General features: G+C 55.1%; 1 protein-coding gene across 4 annotated transcripts in view; it reads right to left on the reverse strand.

Annotated features, from left to right (window-relative positions):
• The window catches only part of NDST1 (N-deacetylase and N-sulfotransferase 1), a 64,712-nt gene that overhangs the window by 37,386 nt on the left and 4,152 nt on the right, over positions 1-23,174 (reverse strand). The window contains exon 1 of one of the 4 annotated variants that reach the window (XM_064596659.1): positions 22,629-22,837. The exons of the other annotated variants lie outside the window; for them this stretch is intronic. The gene's annotated coding sequence lies outside the window, so the exon portion shown is untranslated. Of the gene's footprint in view, positions 1-22,628; positions 22,838-23,174 lie in introns of those variants that run through there. 4 annotated transcript variants of the gene reach the window in all.

Raw genomic sequence — 23,174 nt, forward strand, 5'->3', positions numbered from 1 at the left:
AACTGACCAGAAGAACATGTGTGGGTTGACCAGGGGTAGGAATGGGGAAGGGCACATGCCTCAGCTTGGAGATAAGGGACAGTGCAGAGCTTTCCAGGGACTCCTTGCAATTCTAGCTGAGAGCAGGGCAAGAGCGAACAGATTTCCTGGGCGGAGGCTGAAGGGCTGGGGTGACAGTCCTGTTTATTCCCAGGCTACAATTGCGTCCCATTTCCCCCTGATAAGGGCAGCCCTCTGCCCTGCGGCCACAGTGAGCCCTACCTCTCAGCCTCGGGGCCAAGACCAGAGCACAGTGGGTGGAGAGGTGCAGCTGCCTGGAGGATGCCCCGCCAGTCTGCCACGCCTGGGGGCACCTGGCCATTCCGGCCACCCGACAGTGTTTCCCCTGCAGGCCTGGGTGCTGTGATCACCGGCCCTTGGTCAACCGCATTAACAGACTTTCAGTGTGCATGGTAATGTTGCACCCAGCAGTGTCAGGCACCTGGGGATCACAGACCCCTGGGGGAATCTAACAACACTTTCCCATAAAAAAATATGCACATATGCTGGAAAATCTTGTAACAATTTCAAGGAGTCCAGACCCCATGCCCTCAAACCCACCCGTGGACCTAAACTCTACGGTTAAGAAAGCCTTATGGTTACATGCAGACTGGAAGCAGGCAGCTTCATTCACACCCACATGCCACCTCCCAGCAGCCGTGTGACCTTGGGCAAGTTATTTAACTTCTCAGTGCTCCCAGTTTCCTAATCTGTAAAACAGCAAAGTTTGACATGCTCCCATAGTTGTGAAAATTAAATGAGTTCCGGGGCGCCTGGGTGGCTCAGTCGTTAGGCGTCTGCCTTCGGCTCAGGTCATGATCCCGGGGTCCTGGGATCGAGCCCCGCATCAGGCTCCCTGCTCCACGGGAAGCCTGCCTCTCCTTCTCCCACTCCCCCTGCTTGTGTTCCCTCTCTCACTGTCTCTGTCAAATAAATAAATAAAATATTAAAAAAAAAAAAAAAAAGAACACATAGTGTATCACAGATGTAAGAGCACTCTCTCTCTCAGAAGGTCTGTGGGCTGCGAGTGGAGGGAAAAAGCCTGAAGTAGGGGCACCTGGGTGGCTCAGTCATTAAGCGTCTGCCTTCAGCTCAGGTCATGATCCCAGGGTCCTGGGATCGAGTCCCACATCAGGCTCCCTGCTCAGCGGGAAGCCTGCTTCTCCCTCTCCCACTCCCCCTGCTTGTGTTCCCTCTCTCGCTGTGTGTCTCTCTGTCAAATAAATAAAATCTTTAAAAAAAAGAAAGAAAGAAAAGAAAATTAAATGAGTTGGTATATATAAAGCACACAGCACCAAATATGGGCCAGCCACTCTCTCCGAGCACACCTGCTGCTTACTGAATCTAGGCACAGTGTGGACAAGAACTGAGCTCGCAAAGCTCCGTCAAGTCAGCTCCATGCTTCCTCTCGAGTCTCTGATAGCCAGTCCTCAGAAGCCCAAATCCCCATTTTCAGAGGCCATGGCCTTTCCCTGGAGCTGGACAGATGAGCAGGGGCAGATGGTTAGAGGCCAGGAGACCAGGGAGAAAGCCATGGCAAAGCCCAGGCCCAGGAGAGGGTAAAGGCCTCCCCTGTCCCCAGAGAAGGCCAAATACTCTGGAGTGGGGGGTGGGGGAGGGCGAGATGCTGCTTCATGAACAAAGTGCCAGCCCCCAGCGTGCTGGCAAGAGGGGCCTTCAGCACTGACTCCCACCGCAACCCCCTCGAACGCCTGGAGCCAGCCATTCAAGACCCTCCACACCCACCTGCATTCCAGAGCCCCTGTGGCTCAAGGATGGAGAACTGGGGGGGCTTCTAATCCCCCTGCAGCCACCAAGTCCTCCAGGAGAGCTGGAGGCTGAGGCCTCGACACCCCGCCCCCCCACCCCGTTGCCCTGGGCCTGCCTGGGTCTTGCCGACATTGCCAGAGGTTTTCCTAAACTCCAGCCTCGCCCAACCAGTCACCAATCTTGGTCATGCATCTAGGCCTTTGCTAATGAAATTCCCATTGCCGGAATGCCTCCCCCTCCCCCTTGGGACACTTACTCATCCTTCAAGACCCTAGTTCCAATGTCATCACCTCTCTGAAGTCATCCCAATGCACCACCCCCTTTCCTGCCCCCAAGTCCCATTCCTCAGGCTTCTGCCGGCCCCATCCCCACTCCATAGTGTGGAACCAGAAAGCCAGGACCCTCAGGCCAAAACAGGACGCAACTGTGCGTTCTCTGGCTTGCACGGCATTTTTCTTACATTTGAGATTCCCTATCAGTATTTCAAAATCAGGAGATTTCACATAAAAGTTAGAACTTCTAACATTTAAAAAGAGCATGTTCTGCTGACACTGGGCACTCACTCCCACAGGCCACCATCGGCCCCCACAGGCATGGACTCTCTGGTTAACACAGTCCCAAAGCCAACCTCCTTCCTTCATTTGGCTTCCTGCCCAGTCCCTGGGTGCACCGGAGTGTGAGGTCCATGTAGAGTGGACTCGAGGTGTTTCCATACACAACTCTGGAGCCTCCAGATTCCCGGGCGGGGCCAGGACTTACTGACCTCTGCCGGGGCAGGCCCTGCCTGGCACCCGGCAGCTGGCACATAGAGGCCCTCCATAAATACTGATTTCGTTCCTTCTCCTTCCCCACACACCTGGGTGCCCTGAAGGGCAGGGACAAGTCTGAATCATCGTGGAAGCCCCCACTGCTCTCCCCAGGCATAGGTCCTAATTGAGTACTCAGGATATGAATGAATCATAATGAGCTATTATTACTCCCAATTTACAGATAAGGAGACTGAGGCTCCAAAGTGAAATGACTTGCCACAGTCACATAGGAAACCGCTAAGTCTTGACTCAAATAGGTTTCCTTCCTAACTGCAAATTTGGTCTTTCATTCCTCCATCGGGAGTCCCTCCAAGGGGTTTCTATAATAAAAATAATAACGACAGTGATACCATTATAATCATCATCATTGTTATTTTTACTGCTACACGTTTCAAGCACTTATCACGGGCCTGGCACTGTGTTTAGCACTTTCCCACACCTTACCTCATTTAAGCCTACTACTACTAACTACTACTAACTACTCCTGTCATTATTCACATTTCCAGTTGAGGAAAATGAGGCTCAGAGAGGTTAAGTCACTTGCCCCAAATCACACAGCTAGTCCATGCCAGAGCTGAAATTTGAACCCAGACCCCAGGAGACAGAAGCGGCTCCAGAGCCCAGCAGGGACACCTTGGCTGCGATGGGGGACAGCAGGAGGGGACCTCAGCCACTGAGGCCTCGAGCCATCAGCCAGGCTCCCACTGTGCTCTCCCAGCCCTAGGCCCAGCTCTCCCTGCCAAGGTGCTGGGGATAATGAATGAGATGCTCTGGTCGTCATGGAGATGCCATGGCAACGCCGCACTTTCGGGAAATACCACGGTAACTGTGGCCACTGCTCTGGAGTTGAAAGTCACTCCTTACCCCTCACCCCACTCCACTCCAAAATGCTCTGCTTCCCCCACAATCCTCTCTAGGACCTGGAGAGAAAGGAGGCAGAGGCGAAGGGTCTTCCAGAGACCAAGCTGTCTAGAAATCGGGACTGGGGAGAGGGTCCAGCTCTGTCCTGGATGGACAGGTAGACTCCAGGAGTGACAGCAAGAGCTCTCTGAGGCTGAGCTTCCTGTGCCTTTCCTGGGGCGGCACAGCTAATAAGCAGCTCTCATGTACTCGGGGTCTACTCTGTGCACCCGACCTCCTGCGAAGGGCTGCACATGTCATTCTGTTGCATTCCATCTGAGAGGTGGCGGCGCGCTAGCTGCTGGCCTTACGGTGAAGGGCTCCGACTGCAGCCAGCCTGCCTGGGCTTGAACCTTGCCTCCATTGTTGACCAGCCTTGGGATCTTAGAACAAATCCCTCAACCTCTCTGAGCCTCGGTTTCCCCAGGTGTAAAACAGGCTTCATACCACTTCCTATCTCACAGGGCTAAAACTCATAGAGATGATGTGTGTCAGACAGCTCGGGGCCTGGCACACGGTGATATAGGCTAATACGATGATTAGCCATTTAACAGATTTGGAAACTGAGGTTCAGGAAGCACCTGGCCCAAGGCCACAGATCAAATTCACAGTGGATCCAGAAGGAGAAGAAAGGGGGTCGGGTTTGGGAGCACCCTGGAAGCTGGGTATAAGCAGAGGCCCATTCCCCATCCCCTCTTTCTGTACTTACTGGGCACTGCGAGACACCGAGCGAGCATGGCGCTGGACACCGAAGATGGAGGCTTTTTGGGGGGCCCCGAGGTTTTGTGCCTCTGGTGTGTGACGCTGCTGCAGGGTAGATGCAGGAAGGTCCCTGCAGTCCCGCATGTTCACCGAGCCCAAATTTTATTTCCCGCCTGGGGCATTCCTGACACTGTCCCCATATCCCCATCCTCACACGCACACGAATGCACAAACTCACACGGTGCCGATCTGTTCAAGTGGGGTCATCGCAGCCATCTGGGCCACAGGTGCAAGTGTGGGGTGGGCAGCAAACAGCTCCAAAAGTCTGTGAATGGGCACCCGGGCTTGGGGGAGGAGGGGTGGCTGCGGGTCCAGGCGCTGGTAGCCCCACAGGCAATCCCAGGGCCACTGCCCACAGATGACCCGGCCCCTCCCCGCCCGTCACACCCCCAGCACAATCACACCACCACCCACCGCCCAGCCACACCCCACAGCCGCCCAGCTCCACCAGCCACCCAGCCTCGGCCTGCCCCACCCACCATGTACAGCGCAGCAGAGAAAATCCTCCACATTTGCTTCCCAGCTGTGCAGGAGTCTCTCCAGCCCAATTACCCCCCTGGGAGGCCGAACCAGAAGCAAATCCCTTCCTCTGCTGGAATTCACTGCACAACCCATCCCCCACAGGCCCGCAGTGCCGCCTGGCTGCAGGCCAAGCTGCTGCCCATCAGTCACCCCAGAGTCCAGGGCTGCCACCAAGAGACGGTCGGCAGTCTGGCTCAGAGTCTCGGGGTTGCAGAGGGTGCAGCCCCCGCTGCAGTGAGCACGTGGGGACACGGAGACCCCGAGAGAGGAAAGGACCCCCGCCCCCACTCCCACCTACCTGGACCCATTTTCTTGTCCATTAAAACACTGCCCAGCCTCCTCCAAGGCCAGCCTCAGCCCGGAGTTGGACTCTGCGGGCTGTGTTCCAAAGCCCAAGGTGAGCTTCCCCGCTCTGTGTCCCGCCGTGCAATGCTGCGCGCATATGCTCCCAGACGCCGGCTGCTCTCGCAACTACAGCGCCGGTCCCCCAACTTCACCAAAAGCTCTCCAAAGCAGAGGCGGTCTCCTACCTGCGACAGGTGCTCAAGAGAGATGGGCCCCTGCCAATTACCTTCCCTCTTTGGATCCGCTATGAGAAATCTCCAAGCTAAATGCATTAATAATACGAACTTTCATTTATTAGACACAAATACGTCTGTACTCCGTGCTATTAACCCTTTCACAGCACCGCGACCTACCTTCCCCTCACATTACAGACGAGGACAGTAAGGCCCAGAGGGGCCCCCTCCCATGGAGCAAACGAGTGGGTGACTGGGATCCCGCACAGGCCAGCCGGCTCCAGAGCCCGGGCTCGTCAGCTTTCGGCCACGCGGGCCCCCCACGTTCACCCGGCACGGCTCTCACCACTGCTCCGCACATCCCACTCTCTGCTCCCTTTGAATGGTGCTCTTTCTGTTTTTGTTTTCATCCATTTTATGTGTGTGTGTGTGTGTGTGTGTGTGTTTTAAAGATTTTATTTATCTATTTGACAGAGACAGACACAGCGAGAGAGGGAACACAAGCAGGGGGAGCGGGAGAGGGAGAAGCAGGCTCCCCGCTGAGCAGGGAGCCCGACGTGGGGCTCTATCCCAGGACCCTGGGATCATGACCTGAGCTGAAGGCAGACGCTTAATGACTGAGCCACCCAGGTGCCCCCCATTTTATGTGTATTTTAACATCAAAAGCAGCCTCTCATGATCCGTCTTGGCAGAAGACTCACAAATCATCCATCAGCCAACAAGCAAACAAAGCATAACATGCTGGTTCACTCCCAGGTTCCCAACCTGGGATTTGTTCTGGGTTCCCCAGCAGGGATTGCTCAACCAAAAAACCTCAGGAACTTAGACCCCACTTGTTGAGAATTTGTCTTTCCTCCAACAGAGCCCGAGTTGAGAGTTTACCTTGCACTGGCTCTCAAGAAAGGGTTTACCGAGCAAACAAACAACCAGCTTGTGGGGAGGGGCAGAGTGAGGAATAAGACAGGTCAGGACCAGTTGCCCTCCAGTCCCACCGAAGCTCCTAACACAGATCCGGGTGAGCAGGCCCATCACAGGGCATGCTCCCCACTTGCCCATGAAGCTACCCCAAATAGGGCTCTCTCCCCTCAACCCCCAAATCCATCTATGACAGAGTCAAATCCATTCCTATTTTTCTTAGGCTCAGGTCACAGGCATTCAAAAGGAATGGAATGATATTTCCTTGCAAATATCATAAACTCCCTCGCTGACAGCAGCCAGCACTGGCTGAGCTCCTGGTAACTCAGCAGCCCCACACTGGGACCGTGCTGAGAGCTTTCCCCGATCTGTCACACCCCATCCTCACACCCTGAGAGGTGGGGACACTGATATATGCACTTTACAGATGGGGAAACTTAGGCTCAGAGAGGGTAAGCAACTGACTAAAGGTCACACACCTGGGCAGAGGCAGAGCTTAGGATGACCCCAAGCCAGCCCACCCTGGGGCCCCTGTTTGTAACCCCTATATAGTCCTCATGTCCAGCTTTCCACACCATTCTTAACCCAGGTCTGTGGCCTAGAGCACATCCAGAGAGAGGCTTCCCGAAGATCACCAGCCCCAGCTGCCTAAACACAGGCTGACCCAATTTCTCCAGGGATGTGAAAGCCTTCACTGGCAGAGAAGGACACCACAGATTCCCAGAAAGGCAAGATCTCAGCCAGAGGGTCTTCCCCTTCCCTTGTCCCGGGGGCCTCTGTCATCTCTGACAAGCAGGTGTCCACATGAGAAAGGGGGCTGCCCCCACACCCCAGGCAAAGGCCTCATGTGAAGGAAGAAGAGACAGAGGCAGGAGTGAGGGTAAGAAGCAGGAAATCTCAACTTCGAGAGCGAACTCAGAGGATAACGGTGACCAGCATGCTTCACGGGTCTGGTGCACACCAGGTACTATCATGACCTCATTTATTCACCATTTCTTCCCAATGAAGTAGAAACAAGTTTATCACGCCCTGAATACCTACCCTGCCCCGCCTGCCACCCCTGCAGGGCAGCCAGGCAATGCCGGGCAGCTCCAGCCTCTGTCCTTCCGCATGCCCATCCCAGGTCACCGGATGCCCCCTGAGAGATTCCAAAAAGCAGGTGTTCTGGGGACGGTGGGGGCTCCATCTCACAGATGCAAAAGCCAAAATCCACATGGGCCTGGAGTCCACATCAGCATCCCAGCCCCTCCACTCACCCTCTCTGCACCTCTGGATGAGACCCTTCCCTACTTCTAGCCTCTGTTTTCTCGACTGGACAATGAGGGGTGTGGACTAGATCAGAAGTCTGTGACCTCCTGGAGTTACAGAACCCTCTAAGAATCTATAAAAACTCTTAGTGAGTTCCCCCAGACAGATACCACATTCCAAACAAATTCAGGGTAACTGTGACCGGCCCCCACCATACAACAAATTAAGAACATGGGAACTTTCTAGGGGTCCTTCTGGCTTTGACATGCCGCAGCTTACACAGTGTAGACAGGATCGAAGTCATGAATGTGACTTCTGAGCACCCTGGGACCTCACCATTCCAGCTACCCACCATGGCCCTGCAGTAAATCTTTAACTCTCAGACCTGTTGGCTTCCAGTGGATTCATGGACTGCCCAGCTCAACAGAAGCTACAACAGAAACTAAGCCCTTCCTTCCCATCCCTCAGCCACCACCTCCTTCTACTCCATCAGAAATCTGCCCTGTCAGCCCTGAGCCATCTCTCTGGGGCGGCCCCAGGGGCTGTGACACTTGAGGAACCTGCTCCCGGTCCTAAATGCAGACAGGATCCAGTGCCAGGCTTGGGGGCCAGGCTACCCCCACCCCCAGCCCCCAGCCCCCTCCCACGTGGCTGTGAACATGCAGGCACACACACGTCTGTCCAGACAGACCTGGAGGACTGGACAGGAGGGAGGGGACTAGGGGCCATGGTTAGAGGGTATGGGAAGGCTGGGGAGAGAATGACAAGACCCACCAGACCTCCAGGGAGCAGCGCTGGGCTCCGCTTCCCTTCAGTGCGTCCTCTTAATGGCTACACACCCCTCACTTAACACTGCCGCACCTAATCCCAGAGCTAGGACAAATGGCATTACTCTATGCCCAGCCGCCTCCCTGGGAGGGAGGGAGGGAGGGAGGGAGGGAGGGAGGGAGGGAGGGAGGGACAGAAGGAGGGGTGGCCCTAGGGCACCCTGAACCGAGTCACCAACCGAGATCCCTGCCATCCCTGCCGGAAGCCTCCAGGCCCCTCACTAACATGTTCCTTGCTAGAGGCCACCAGCCCCTCCCTCCTGGACTCTTCGGGAAGAGGATGTCCTGCCCAATTCTGCCCCACACCCAGGGGCCCCACAGCAGACGGAGGCCTCCGCCTGGAGGCACCTTCCATGGAAGGGGAGAAAGCATGTCCCTGGCCCTTATGCTGATGGGCCCTCCAGACACTGTCAAGAAAGGTAGCAGCCAGCACTGGAGGGAGCCCACATTGGCTGCAGCCCTGCCTGGCTTCCGCCGTGGAGATCCAAATAAGGCCCTTCCCCCTCCAGACCTCAGTTTCCCCACGTGTCCTGAGAAGCAGAGAAAGAAGTCCTGATATCCTCTATGGGGGCCGGCTGGTGGTCAACGCGTTTGTGACACTGGCTTCTGGGCCCTGCCCCCACTCCAAGACTCAGCTGGCGGGTCCTCCCCTTTGCCCCGTCCAGCAGAGGAAGAAAGAGGCTAACTGCCAGAGTGTGGAAGGCATAGAATCCATGCCAGCGGGTTGAGGTGTTGGGTAAAAAGGGCCTGACGTAGCCCAGAGAGGAGAAGTAACTAGGCCATGGTCACACACGCAGCTGGAAAGGGGCCAGGCGAACTTGGCTTCGCTCTGCAGCAGTATAATACATGGGAGACTGTCCACCCACGAGCGTATTTGCCTTTTCAGAGGACACCAAGAAAAGCACAGGGCTACTTGCTGATGGCAGGAGTTCAGGCCCCAAGAGTTGCAGGAGGGAAAAAGATGGAGTGTTGTATGTGTGGGCCTGGTGATGGAGACTGGGCTCACTGTCCAGGTCCCCTCATATCACATCACAACGGTGGCCCAGGACCCTTCCAGCCCTGCATAAATCCTGAGAACCCCTGCAGGGAGTAGAGGCCTTGGCTACCTCTTCACAGCAGCGTAAGGCCCAGCCAACAGGCCCAGCAGGGGTGATGGGGAAACTGTCCCAGATGGACACCCCAAGATTAGGCTGCCCACAAGATAGGAAACCAAAAGGCCTCCAGGCCCTGTAGCCAGAGCGGAGGGAAGCTGGATGTGTGGGGGCAACAAAGAGGAAGGGGAAGCTTTGAGTCACTTAGAGCTGCAGACGCTCCCTAATCTCCCGGATGCCTGGTGGGTACAGCGCGGGCCTGCTGAGACCAGGGAGGCTTCAGTCGGGGCATGCATGAAAGTGGCCTCATCCCTCTAGACTTGCTGCGGCTTACCACCACGACAGAAGCCCCCCACCCACATGCTTACATGGAGGCACAGCTGGTAGGGGAAGGGGCAGGAGGTGGGGGAGGCAGGTGGAAGGGCCTCACTTTCTCTAGAATCCAGAAACTAGAGAGCACAGACGGAGTGAAAAGCACCAGTGACCTACTTATTGCAGATTCCTTTTAAAGGGGCCCAAGAGCCCTCAGTGAGCTGCTTAGAAGGTGCGTCGCAGGTGTCCCTGCACTTCCAAGGCTTGGGGATCAGTTCCTGGGGTCAGGAGACTGGAGGTGCAGCCCTAGCCCCGGCTAGGGTGAGGCTGGCGAGGCAGCAGGCACAAACGGGCCAGAGGCACCCATTCTCAGGTGTTGCTGCATACCTGCCCAGTGCTAAGAGTGAGCACCGTCTCCCAGGGGCACCTGAGAGTGAGGGCTCCCTACCGTGTGCCTCTAGGTGCCTCGCTTGCCTCACCCTCCTCTAACCTGCCGGTGACCTCAGCCAAGCACCTGCTCCTTTCCAGGACTTGCTTTATTCACCGGCAAAATGGACAGTGCCAGATGACTCCAGAGGCCCTCCTGGTTCCAAGCTAGGCGACTGACCTCTGCAGCTCATCCCCAGACATGGGCCCAATGGCCCCCACTCCCTGCCATCCATAAACCCATCAGTCCCCAAGCTCCAGGCAGAAAACACATTATACAACCCCCCCACCCGATATAACCATGTGCTGGGCCCTTTGCTAGATGCTTGGCCTCCACTTCATTAGGGCTTCATCTTACAAGTATGGAAACTGAGGCTCACGGAAGTTAAGCAACTTGCTAAGGCTCCCAGTGGGGAAGTGCTTCACTGAGGTTCGAACCAGTGTCTGGCTGCAATCCTACATCCCACGGCATCGGCCACAGACAACCTAAACCCCACTAGGGCCCGGAGGATGCCAGCGGGTCTTTGCACCTCCCACACCCCCGAGGGTGCAGTGGTGAGGCTAATGTGAAAGGCAGGCTGGCGGGGGCCGGGAGCAGGCGGGCAGGGATGGGAAGCCCGCGTGGGCGCTGAGCACCTGCAGACCGACCAGCCTCCGGCCAAGCTAGCTGTCCACCACCGTGGCTGCGGCGTCTTCCTTGCCAACAGCATACCGCGGCCGCCGTGCCATTTTTAAATCACTACACAGATGCAAAGCTTTCTCATAGCCATGGCTTTAGCGTCACATGACAACCTCATAAAAACACAATGGGGATTTCTTCCGCGTTTCTCAAATGAGAAAAATGGGGTTCCCAGGGGCAGGGTGACATCCCCAAAGGCACACAGTGAGGCAGTATTCGGGAGTGAACTTAGAGCCCACCTCTTCTGCCGCCCGGTCCAGAGCTTTGTCGCCTCCTCCACGTCCTTGACTTTTGGTTCAACCAGCACTTAGTACGTTTTTGAGAGCTCACTCCGTGCAGGTTTATACCCAGCGCTTCCCATACTATCTCATTCAACCATCCTCATAAACGAAGTACTACCGGCTTCATTTCACAGAGACACTGGGACTCTGAGACGTGGGTATCTTGGCCAAGGTCCCCTCGCTAGGAAGGGGCAGTGCTGGCTCGGGGGCCGAAGCTCAGAACCTTTGTGCTGCGCTGCTCTGTCTGGGACCCGAGGCGAAAGGAGACCAGACACACTCCAACAGCATGTGCGCCTGGCAGGTTATGGCAAGAGTATGATAATAGGAAGACAAGCAAAGCTCGCAGAGAGCCCACAAGACAGAGGCTGTTACAAACATCCGGGCAGGAGGCCAGGAGTCTAAGCAAAGGACATGGGAACAGAGGGAGGTGACAGATAGTAGGGAGGCGGCCTTGTGAGACCTTGGTCAAGTGCCTTGCTTTCTCTGGATCTCAATTTACCCGCTGTAAGAAAGTCCCTGGAATATCTCCAGAGCCCCCCTCCACCCCTAAAAACGCCTAGACTCTGGGAAAACAAGCAATGCCTGGTTTGACAGCCTGGCTGTGAGCCCTGGGGTCTCTGAAATGTCCTTGGCCATCCTGGCATGGCTCAACTGCTGAGAAACAGGCTTGCAAAAGCCCAGGGCTCAGGCGGCATGCCTGGGCACCAGTGAAGTGTGGGTCTTGAAGGGGCCACATTCCTCCACCCGTTATCAACCTCTCCACGGCTCCACTGGAGCAAGCACCAACCAGCCTGGACCTAGACCAGGAACTGAGGGCACAGTCAAGTGCCCAGTGGAATGCCACTCCCGGCCTGCCTTGCCCCCATGGGCCCTATCCAGAGCCCTCCGTGCAACTCAAGTCCCCTCGATGTCACCCGCCCCTCAAAGCCCCACATTTGCATTCCCTCAGGTCAGCCACTGGGAAGTACACACAAGGGGTCCTGTAGGAGAACTTAAGGGAAATAATCACTCCGTCCCCGAGGGACCTATGCAAGGTGAAGGCGGCTCGTGCCGTCAGTGAGGACCCTCAGCGGGGGAAGGGCAAGCGAGTCCAGTAGGGCCAGCCCTCAGTTCTCACTCTGGCAGGTAGGAGGGGTCAGGGACTTACCAAGAGGACTCAGGCCAAGTCCCCACACTCATGGCTGCCCTCAAATCACTACATGTAACATGCTCCTACTCTGTAACCTTCCATGGCTCCTACTGCCAACAGGCAAAACCCTGAACCTGACCCACCACCCAGGTCACTGGTATTAAGAGCCCGTGTTAACAGAGTATGGGATGTGCCAGGGCCTTCGCTAAGTGTTTTGTGTGGATTTTCTCATTTAACTCTCACTGCAACGCTGACAAGGTACTATGGTTGACCCATTTTCACAGATGAGAAAATTCAGGCTCAGAGAGATTATATCACTGGCCCAGAGAGTCTCACAGGCAAGCCGCAGAGCAAGGATTCACACCCATATCTGGACTCCAAGTCCGGGTTCTAAACCACTGTGCGATGCGGCATCCTCAAGTACACCTTGCCACCCTCAGAACCCTGGGGCCAGCTCAACCCTTCTATGTACAAGAGGGGAGGGGCACCTGGGTGGCTCAGTCGGTTAAGCCTCTGCCTTTGGCTCAGGTCCTGGGATGGAGCCCCACATCGGGCTCCCTGCTCAGTGCGGGGTCTGCTTCTCCCTCTCCCTCTGCCTGCCGCTCTCCCTGCTTGTGCTCTCTCTCTGTCAGATAAATAAATAAAATATTTTTTAAAAGGAGGGGAAATCAAGGCACAGAGTGAGAAAGCTCTCTCTATTGGTAGCAGAGCCAGGGCAAGGCCTGAAGTCTCCAGGGCTCCCCTACACCCCCCCAAGAGGCACGCTGGGCAGAAAGGCCGGGACCACCATGACAATGAGTCCTCAGATCTGCCTTTTTCCGAGGAAAAGCAGGAGCACGTTTGTGAAGAGAGAAAAGAACATGAAGAGCCCAGGAAATATCTGTTCTTAGAGGACAGATTCTCAGAGTTCAGGAGGGTACCCCTCACACCCACGCAAGAATCGCCCCTTCAACAATAGGAATATGTAGGCCCAGGACCAACTTCTGCCCATGTGCCCCTCCACTCCAGCCAGTGCTCCAACTTAATGCATCTGACCTGAAATCTCCATTTCTCTCCCCAAACTTGTTTGTCCTGTAGCCTTCCCTGTCTCGGTAAATGACAACACTGTCCCTCCGGTCCTTTAGGCCAGAGTCCTTGCTGTGGACACCCTCTCACACCCCACACCTAATCCATCAGCTTATCCTATAAAATTGATACAGAATCTGACCTCTGGTTGCCACATGGTGGTCACACTGAGCCCTTCTTCATTCGTGTGACTACAGAAGCCTCCTGGCCGGGCATCCTGCTTCTTCTCAGGCGGTGGCCCACTCGATCCTTCCCAGATGTGTGCTGAAGTGAGTGTGACCTCAGCCCCAGCCCCTCGGCAGCTTCCCCTTTACTCACACTAAATACCAAAGACCCCTCGGGGGGCCAGAGGGCCCTGCAGTCTGCCCCTCCATACTCCCTCTGGCCCCATCTCCTGCCAGAATGGCTCTTCCTTCCGTCCCAGCCACACCAGTCTCCTTCCTGCCCCTCAAACACACCCCACACCCTCCCGCCTCAAAGCCTTTGAGTTGCTGTTCCCTCTGCCCGAAATGCTCTTCCCCCGCCCTTATGGAGCCTGCTGTCCCTTTCGCCAGAGACATAGCAGAGCCACTTGCTCAAATCACTCTTTTTACCGCCAACCAAGCTTTAGTTTTCCTCCAGGCCCCTCTCGCCACCTGACAAACAGCCAGTGTTGAACTAGTATCTGTTGCTTTGTTGATTCTACCCCATCACTAGAATGTCAGCCCCACGTCCAAAGCAGGGCTTGGTCTGTTTTGCTCACTGCCATGTCCCAGGACAAGAAAAAGTGTCTGGGGCGCCTGGGTGGCTCAGTTGGTTAAGCGACTGCCTTCGGCTCAGGTCATGATCCTGGAGTCCTGGGATCGAGTCCCGCATCGGGCTCCCTGCTCGGCGGGGAGTCTGCTTCTCCCTCTGACCCTCCCCCCTCTCATGTGCTCTCTGTCTCTCTCATTCTCTCTGTCTCAAATAAATAAATAAAATCTTTAAAAAAAAAAAAGAAAAGAAAAAGTGTCTGAACAAAGTAAATGCTTGAAAAAAAGTTATTGAATGAGGGACCATTGCCTCCCTCATCTGAACACATCTTTTGGTTTCTGCAGCCCCTGGAGACCAGTGTCACTTGGAGGCTGATCACCTGTGGCAGCTGAAACCCTGACGGTTGTCACATGAACACTTCCTGGCCAGATCTCCATCCTGTCCCGGGACAACTAACTGCTTGGACCAGAGGAGGATTTTACCTTGGTCCCTGTCTGATACCTGTGCCCACCCTTTTGGCCACTGGGGGAGGCCTTGACAGTGGGGCCCACAGGGTGGATTCCGCCACCAGCAGGAGCAGGGTCTGGGCTACCCCCTCTCCCAGCCCCCCAGGGCTGCCGGGTCCAGGTCTGGCTTCTGACAAAGGTTGCCCCGTGCTCCCAGCAAGAGGAGGTGGGGGGGGGGGTAGCCCAGTGCCATGCCTGCCCCTTTCCTGTTGCAGGGGGAGGGCCATCAGAAGGAAGCTTTGTTTTCAGAATAAAGAGCATGAAGCCCAGTGCCAGGCGGAAACGGGCACCAAGGGGGCTGGCCCGTCAGAGACAGTTTACGGAAAAACAACAACAAAAATGGGATGGAGAATGTCTGAGGTATAATTTGCACACCCAACCGGTTTCATGCCTCCAGGGTGGCTGTGACGATGGTGGCTTCACTTTTCCAGGCCCTAGCCTGGAGGCTGACACAGACAATCAGACGACTGTCCCAGCTGGGTGATCTGGCATTGACCCTGCAGAGGGAGGTGGGGACAGAGGAGTGTAGCCTTGCCTGGGAATCAGATGACCTGAATCTGAGCCTGACTTACTACGCTCCCGCGTGCGACGCTGGGAGAGTGCCTTCTTCTATGTACCTCAGTTTACCCATCTGTAAACGGCTTATCCAGGCCTGCACTTGAAGCCTTGGGGCACCCCTCAGCCTGTGGCCAGGTCACTGGCCACACAGGCTAGAGTTCCAACTTCCCTGGGCTCAGGTCCTCCCTGTGGGGCCTGCCAGCCAGGGCACAGCCCCTGCCCACTCTGACCCAGGCTTTCTAGCCTCCCTCATCCCATGATTACCTGAAATATGTGCAAGCTCTCTGGGCCTGGCCCAGTGACAGAGGGCCTCACCCCCACCCAGACACTGGCACCTACGCTGATCCCCTCTATCATCTTCTCCAAGGATGGCGCATAGGCCCTTTCAGCGACAACTACTGAAAAGAACCCAGCATGTTAGCACACAGAGGGCAAAAGAGAAGCCCTGAGAGGGAAAGGGGCATGCTGACGTCACACAGCACAGCTATCAGCCAGGGGTCCCCCCGCCAGGCCTGGGCTTCATGAGTTAAGACAGGGTCCTCAAAACCTGGCTACAGAGCCACATGTCTGAACCTTGTGGGGAGAGGGAGGTTGTACCTTAGACTGAAGGAACCAAAGATGGGGGACAGAAATCTACATGCAGTTTTTATAGCTTCCCAGCTTTTTCTTGTACCCAGAACACCTACAACCTCTCAGCCAAGACCTCTTCCAGGAGGAGCTAGCTTAGCTGGCCTTAGGGCTGGTCGGGATTTCAACCGAAAAAGTGAAATAAACCTTGGGCAGACAGATAGCTGGACAAAGGAGCGGATGGATAAAGCATGTACTCTAGGAGCAGAATAAAGCAGAGACAGGCTCGAAAGAGGGCCCAGTCCAGTAAACACTTGAACTGATGCCTCCCTTCCCCCCGTCCCCCTAGGACACAGAGGTCTGGACTTGGTGCCATCTGAGGGCTACGATCCCCGCCTCCCTCTCCCCCCAAATTCCTCCGAGCCCCCTGGGAGAGTGAAATGTGGGATGGTTGCAAGTGAAATGTTCCACAGTATGGGACAACACTTTCAGCGACTGTTTATCCACAGCTTAAGAAGCTGCCTGGGTCAGTGGCTAAGCAGCCACAGCTTATCTGGGAGGAGGATTCAAGGGCCACAGGGCAGGCTGATCCAGAGGCCTCGATTAAATAGAACCTTCCCAGCTGGTGGGGAGCACCACTGCCACCCCTTCGTTCATAAAAGAAACACTTAATTTGCTCCTGCTGTGTACACGGCCCTGAGCCTGAGCACGATGCTTTGAGCAGAGATGGGCCAGCCCCCCGCCCCCCCCCCCCATCGTTAAAGAGCTCACAACGCAGACAGACGAGGAACAACACTATATGACGCAGGAGAGAAAGTAGCCCATGCCTTCAGGATAGGGTTACAAACTCAGATGCCTAGATGGCCAGAAAGACCAGGTGAGTGTGCGAAGAACTCAGGCTCGAGGTATTCTGATCTTCCAAATTTGTGAAGTAAAGCCAGAAATCAGGATTTTTAGGTAAAAATCTCCTCTTGGCAATCAGCTCAGTTTTTGGCATGGGCTAAGCAGAACCTGCCCGTGGGGCAGATGTGCCCTGCCAGTTTGTGTGGCCTCTGTTTTCTTGAAAGGGACATGCTGTGTCACAGAACATGCTGTGAAGCTCAGTGGAAGCCAACTTCCCTGCAGCTGAGGTCCCCGGGAAGGCTTCTGGGGAGAGAAAGATGGGTGCGGGCTGCAGGACAGGGAGAGTACTCCTGCGAGGGAATCCTGGGGAGGGGTAGGCATACCCGCTGGAAACACAGGGGCCGTGGATCAAGGGGTCCCCAGCCTATGGCCTGCCTTTTCCACTAAAGAGGAGTTCCTGTCTCTGTCCCCAAAGCAGGCAAGAGGCATCAGCTCTGTCTGTCCCCGGGTGGCAGGAGGAGGGGCCCCCTGCCCAGCAAACCTCCAGATTAAATCAATGGGCAGCAGCAGAGCACAGGTTCGATTTCATCCCTGGAGCTTGAGGAACAGGTCAGCTAATGCAACAGCTCCATCAGAGGAAGAGACAGTGGAGGACAAAACGAGGTTAAGAATCGTCTCCTGCCTGGCCAGGCCTGGCTGGTTATATAAGCCTGCCTCAGGACAAAGCCACGTTCAAGGCACCAGGGAGGGCCTGGGCTAGAGAGTCCCAGAAATACAGAGAAGGTTCTCCCTCCCTCCCTGTCTACCCCTACTCTCCCACCTTGCCTTGCAGTTCCTGGAAAGCCCAACACAGAGTACACAGCCAAAGCTGGAGACCAAGACCCCAACGTAAGGCACTTAACAGGATCGCAGAGCTGGGACTAATAATAATAGCACACTTTTACCAAGTGATTACTTTGTATCAGGCTGGTCCTGATACAAAGTCCTTCTCATGGATTATCTTATTTTAAAAGCTGGTGGCACCATGAGATAACTATTATTATTCCTCCCGTGTTACAGAGAGGGAAACTGAGGCACGGACACAGCCACTTAGCCAAGGTCACACAGCTCCTAAGTGAAGGATTTAGAACCCTACACCGGCCTCCGCGACCACACTCTGAACCATCGTATTCTGCTGCCGCCGGCCTACGGTCTCCTAGAATATTACAGCCACGCTGCCTCGTCAGCAACCTGCTCGCTGCAACGCAGGCACATGGCCTCCTGCCCTCCTGTCAGCACCTGGGGGGACACTGAGTCCTCTGACAACCTGATGAAACCTACAGACTCTCTCTGCAGAAAAAGAACGCAGAGGAATGCCACCAAAATGTCGTGCATGATCTCCGGGGCACAGAGACTTCTGCATTGGTGAGACGGATGAGTCAAGATCACAGGATCCGCAGGATCGAGAGATAGGTGGCAGAGGAACAGGACTCCCCTAAGCCCTTTGGGACAGCTCATATCTGTAAACATGAAGTCTAAACTCACAGCTGCTTAAGTTCATAGGCGTGGGCACAAATCAGGGCTCAGGGCCTAGTCATCCCTTCGGGGCTGAGAGAACAGAAGAAATCACAATACAATAGCCCTCGCCTCTGCACCCACTGGGTGTGACTCACAGCTGCCGGGCAGACGGTGCACAGCTGGGCCGTGGCATCTGGACGGGGGTGGCATCACTAAGCACACCATCCCAGCCTCTCGCCCACTCCACGAGTCAGCACCCAGTGAGCCCACCTCGCTAGAGACCAGTCCTGGCCTTGCCCTAAGTCCACAGCTCTGAGTGTTTCCCAAGGGGACCACCCCACAGCCCCTGCCCAGCTTCTGTGCCAGCCGGAGCCCAGGGAGTAGTGAGTCAAGACAACAGCCCCTTGCAAGGCTCCAGAAGACCCCGGCTCCGGGGCCAAGTCTTCTGCTGTCTCACTGCGGGACCTCAAGTAGGCCCCTCCTGACTCTCAGAATCCACCAACTGTAAAGTGGGGAGGCCACCCTATCAAGTCCTTCCCAGCTCAAAGCCCTGAAAATATAAACAACAGCATGACAAACTTCACGGAGCCCTGGGATCCTACTTTCAGGAAGTTACATAAACATCCTTCAGAGAAACAAAAGTCAAACCTAAAGACCACTTTTTTTTTTAAAGGATATCAAGAAGCCCTTTTTATAGTCCAACTTCCCCCATCCTACTTCCATTGTTCCAGATATCCTCTCAGGACCTAGAAAACACACTTGGTTTCCGTCTGGGCTTTGGGCTTCTTGGTGTTCTCCCTTGGACACTGCCCCACCTCTCTTTGGCAGCTTTCTCCCCCAGGACACACCCGTCTCTGCCCCCAGCATCGCTCTGGGCCACCCCGAGGGCGATGGCTACCCAGACTGCCTGAGACGGGGTGGGGGGCAGGGACAGTGTTCGGGAAACAAACCCTTCCCTGGTCAGAACAGAGATAGCTCTGGCTTCTGGTCCCAATCATGACACCGTGTGTGTCCCTGTGTGGGCAAGTCCCTGCTCCTCGGTTCCCCGCTGAGAAATGGAGAGGCTCCCACAGTGTCAGGAAAGCCCTCCAGCTCCTGGGCTCCTTGGGGACACCGAGGCAGAAAAGAACAGCAGGCTAGACAGTGGGCTCTGATCTTGACCCCCATCCCCACCCCTCCTGCTAGAACCAGAGGAGACCCACTCTTCTCTCTCTGATTTTCTCTCTTGCCCTAGCTGTGGGATCCTGAACTCAGCACTGAGTGAGTGTCTGTGTGTCTCAAATGGCTGTCCAGATGACAGGAGGAATGACAGGGTCTGCAGTGGAGGCCCCAATGTGGAGGCTTCAGCCCTACTCACCCCAACACAATCCCATCACCCCCGCCAAAACCTAATTCACTCATTTGATAGTATAAACGTTTCTGCATCTTTAAAAAACCAGTCTATGTTGTGCCTGCTAAACAAACACTCCAAGACAATCCCCCAGCTCCCTTCTTCCAAAGAAATTGTGCTTCTAAGCACCCCTACAGAATTCTACAGAATTCCTAGATCTACCACCTTATGGCTATATGGCCTCAGTATTTTCATCTAAAAACGGGGACAATAATAGTGCCTGCTTTATAGGATTATGCCTAGTAAGCACTGATAAGCTCTCAAAAAATGTTGAGTGGCAATTTTATGATCATCATCATTAAAATGACTGAGATGCTTAAAGGCATGGGGCTGGTGACGCTAAGGCCCCTTAGCCCTCTCAGACCACGTCTGACCACCGTAATCCACACACACATGCGTGCGGCCTCACCCCCAGCACACATGCTTCTCTGAAGCAGGACCCACGCTCTGCCTGATTCCAGCCCTAGCACACAGCTGGCTTGCTCCTGGCATCCACCTTTGCCACCCACAAAGCCCCCTACCCTTCAAGTCCCCTGATCCTGCCTTCCTTGAGTGACCACCGTCTTCTCTAATTGTGTTGGGGTTTTACTGAGCCTCATCACTGTGTCACAAGCTTGCTTCCTGGAGATGGGAAGCTGTTACAAGATGGTAGCTCCCTGAAGACAGGGTAAAGAGAAACTGGGCTTTTCTCCGGGTCTTCAACATATGCTGGATGTCCGAGTATGCTGAGAGCCCAAGGAGAGAAGCATCTTTTTTTTTAAATTATCTAACCAAGTGTTTCTTGAACTTTAGCATGCACCTGAATCCCTTGGAGGCTCCTTAAAACAGACTGCTGGGCCCCTCCTTCCCGCCTCATCCCAGTTTCTGATTCAGTAGGTCTGGGGTGGGGCCAGATAATTTGCATCTCCAGCAAGTGCTGTTGGTGCAGATACGGACTTTGAGGACCAATGACTTTGCCTGCAGGTGAACTGGGAAGAGCTCTCACGAGTATGTGACGCTGAGCCTCCTGTAAAAGCTTAAGCAGGAGCTGCCCTGATGTAAGGAGAGGAAGAAGGGAACCTGGGCAGACAGGGAGGCCTGAGTGAAGGCGCCGTGATGATGACATCCATTTCTCCTCACCTGGCCTCCGCCTGGGCAGGCAGCGCAGACCAGAGGCGGCTCTCCCACCGCGCAGATACAGCAGACCTCCGCCGCCTGACTGCCACTGCAGACCTGCCCAGACAGGTCGACTCCCGGCTGGCCGAGGGGTGAAGAGGATCCCCGCCCTGCCTCAGACAGCCAGACCTCAGCTGTGAAGGAGGCCAGAGTCTCCAAGCGCTGGGATTCGGCTCCACGCCTCCAGACATGACCCCGTCCATCTTGGCTGACTCTGAGTGTTTCCTCCCTTCCGAGCCTAGCTCCCAGCACTGTCTGTGTCCTACTCACCTGCCTCAAGACCTACCCCAAGGTCACCTCTCCCTGCCATCATCCTGTCCCTGTTTCCAGGGCACAGGGAGGCCAGGAGGGAGGCCTCTGGAGGTTCCAGCCCACAGTGTGCACTGTCTGGGGTATGCATCCCTCGTCTTGAGGACGGCCACAGGACCTGCCAGCCGGGCCAACTTATCTGACACCATTCCACGTGGCCACCAGAGAGGAAACTGGGCCTGCACAACTTGCACACCTTAACCTTGATGAAGGGAGAGAAGAGGAAAAACAGGTGTAACAAAGAGAAGAAATCCTGTCAGGCTTCCTGGGTAAGAATGCCAGCACCCACACCCTATACAAATTGCCCTGACTCTCTGGGCCTCAGTTTCCTCTTCTGAACAAGCCTTCTCAGGCTATTAGAAAGTTCAGGAACTCAAACTCCAAGGATTCTTCCCTCCATCTCTGAAGGGACAGCCCACCCCCTAGGTATAAACAATAGTAATACCCACTGTTATCTTTGAAGAGCTCCTACTGACTGGGCTCTTCCTCTGGGTAAGGCATCGATCTGTTCAACTCTCCTAGCAAAGCAGGATGATTACTATCCTCATTTTGCGGTTGAGAAAACCAATGCTCAAAAGGGATTTAAGATTTAGGTAATTTGCACCAGATCCCACAGCTAATGGTGGCAGAGCTGGGGTTCGAACCCCCAACTTTGGACTCCACTCTGCAATGCCGCCCACCACTGCTGATGTAGGAATGGCCCACATGTAGCGCCTGCCTCCAAAGCATGGATCCTAGAAGAAATGAGACATGTCCCCCTTAAGAAATCAGGATTCAAAGCCAGGTGTGTGAAGGGCCCGGTGACGAGGCCATATAACAGGCTCTGCCCATGCAAAAGCAGGGAGCAGGCAAGGCCAGCTCTGTGGCATTAGGGATGACTGTACGGAACAGGTAACACTGGAGTTGGGCCCTGGTTGGGGAGAACTGGGGGCGGGGCGGCAGGGGAAGTGACTGGCGCCCCGTATCCTCACCAGGAACAGAAATGCTCACGCAGGAAAGGACAAGAGGCAGGTTCTGCTTGAGGGTTGAGGGAAATGGGGGATGGGGCACAGGGTCACATAGTGGGCTACTCCCTAGACCTTGCCCTCAAATAAATAAATGCTCGGGCGCCTGGGTGGCTCAGACGGTTAAGGGTCTGCCTTCGGCTCAGGTCATGATCCCAGTGTCCTGGGATCGAGTCCCGCATCAGGCTCCCTGCTCCTTGGGAGCCTGCTTCTCCCTCTGCTTCTCTCTCTCTCTGTCTCTCATGAATAAATAAATAAAATCTTTAAAAAAAAATGCTCATTTGCAATCTATATTTTGATTAGATTAATCCAATCTGTATTAAGAAATAGAACAGGGAGAAATACAAAGGGCTAGGAGGCAACTTAATATAAACACTCCTCCATCTAGAAGAGAGCTTTGGTCCCCTCTGTGACTCCTTGTGGCAGACTGGCTCTGGCCCAGAGGCCACACAGTCCTAGATATCCATGTTCCTCCCTTCTACCAAGCTCCAAGCTTCCAAGCTGAAGCAAATGGGCAGAACTTTGTATCAGCCCCACGGGCAGGAGAAAACACCTCTGCTGGTGACAACCGCCAACCCCCCAGGACCAGGAGACCCTGCTTTAACTTTACTGCAGGGAAGGAGGGGGACAGCCCTGCCCCCACCCCAGCCCTCCCACTCCTCACTTTCAAATTCACTGGCCCTTTCCTCCAACTCCTACTGATTCTGACTGATTCGTGATTCAGCCTTCTTTCCACACATTTGAGGAAAGAGAGACTGAACCCATTTCACAGACCGGAAAATGGAAGCAGAAGGTTCCAGTCCTCTGTGAAACCACAGTCCCCGGCAGCTCAGGCTCTGGCAGCTGATCCAGATGTCCCAAGGGGCTCCTGGAAGATCAGCTGTGCTGAATGTATTCCACGGGGTAAGGACTCTCCCAGGCAGAGCACTGCAGGCCAGGCAAGTACAGGGAACTTCCCAAGAAGCACAGGAAGGGGCAGCTCTGGAGAGCTATGAGAAAAACAGGGGGTGGAAGTGGGCCGAGCACCACCCCAACTGCTGGGATTCTCGAGAGAAAAGGGAACTAAGAGAGGTCACCTAGGCCTGACCCTGCTGGTTTACAGGCCCTCTGCTCCCTCCCCCCTCTCCCGTCTCACTGCATACCTTTAGCAATGGAGATCTTGCCTCCTCCCCAGGCATCCTATTCCCCTGTTAGCCTCCTGTCCCCCTTGGTGCTGTCCCTGGCCTCAGAGGCACGGGACAAGGCTATGCCCTCTGCCCACAGAGAACCCTGCAGGAGTTCAAAAGCGGTGACACTGCCACTTAAGGGTCCTTCCCCAAA

Source organism: Mirounga angustirostris, unplaced genomic scaffold (assembly GCF_029215605.1).
Source record: "Mirounga angustirostris isolate CCGP_5_RB_7025 unplaced genomic scaffold, mMirAng1.0.hap1 SCAF_7, whole genome shotgun sequence".
NCBI classification, from domain to species: Eukaryota; Metazoa; Chordata; class Mammalia; order Carnivora; family Phocidae; genus Mirounga; species Mirounga angustirostris.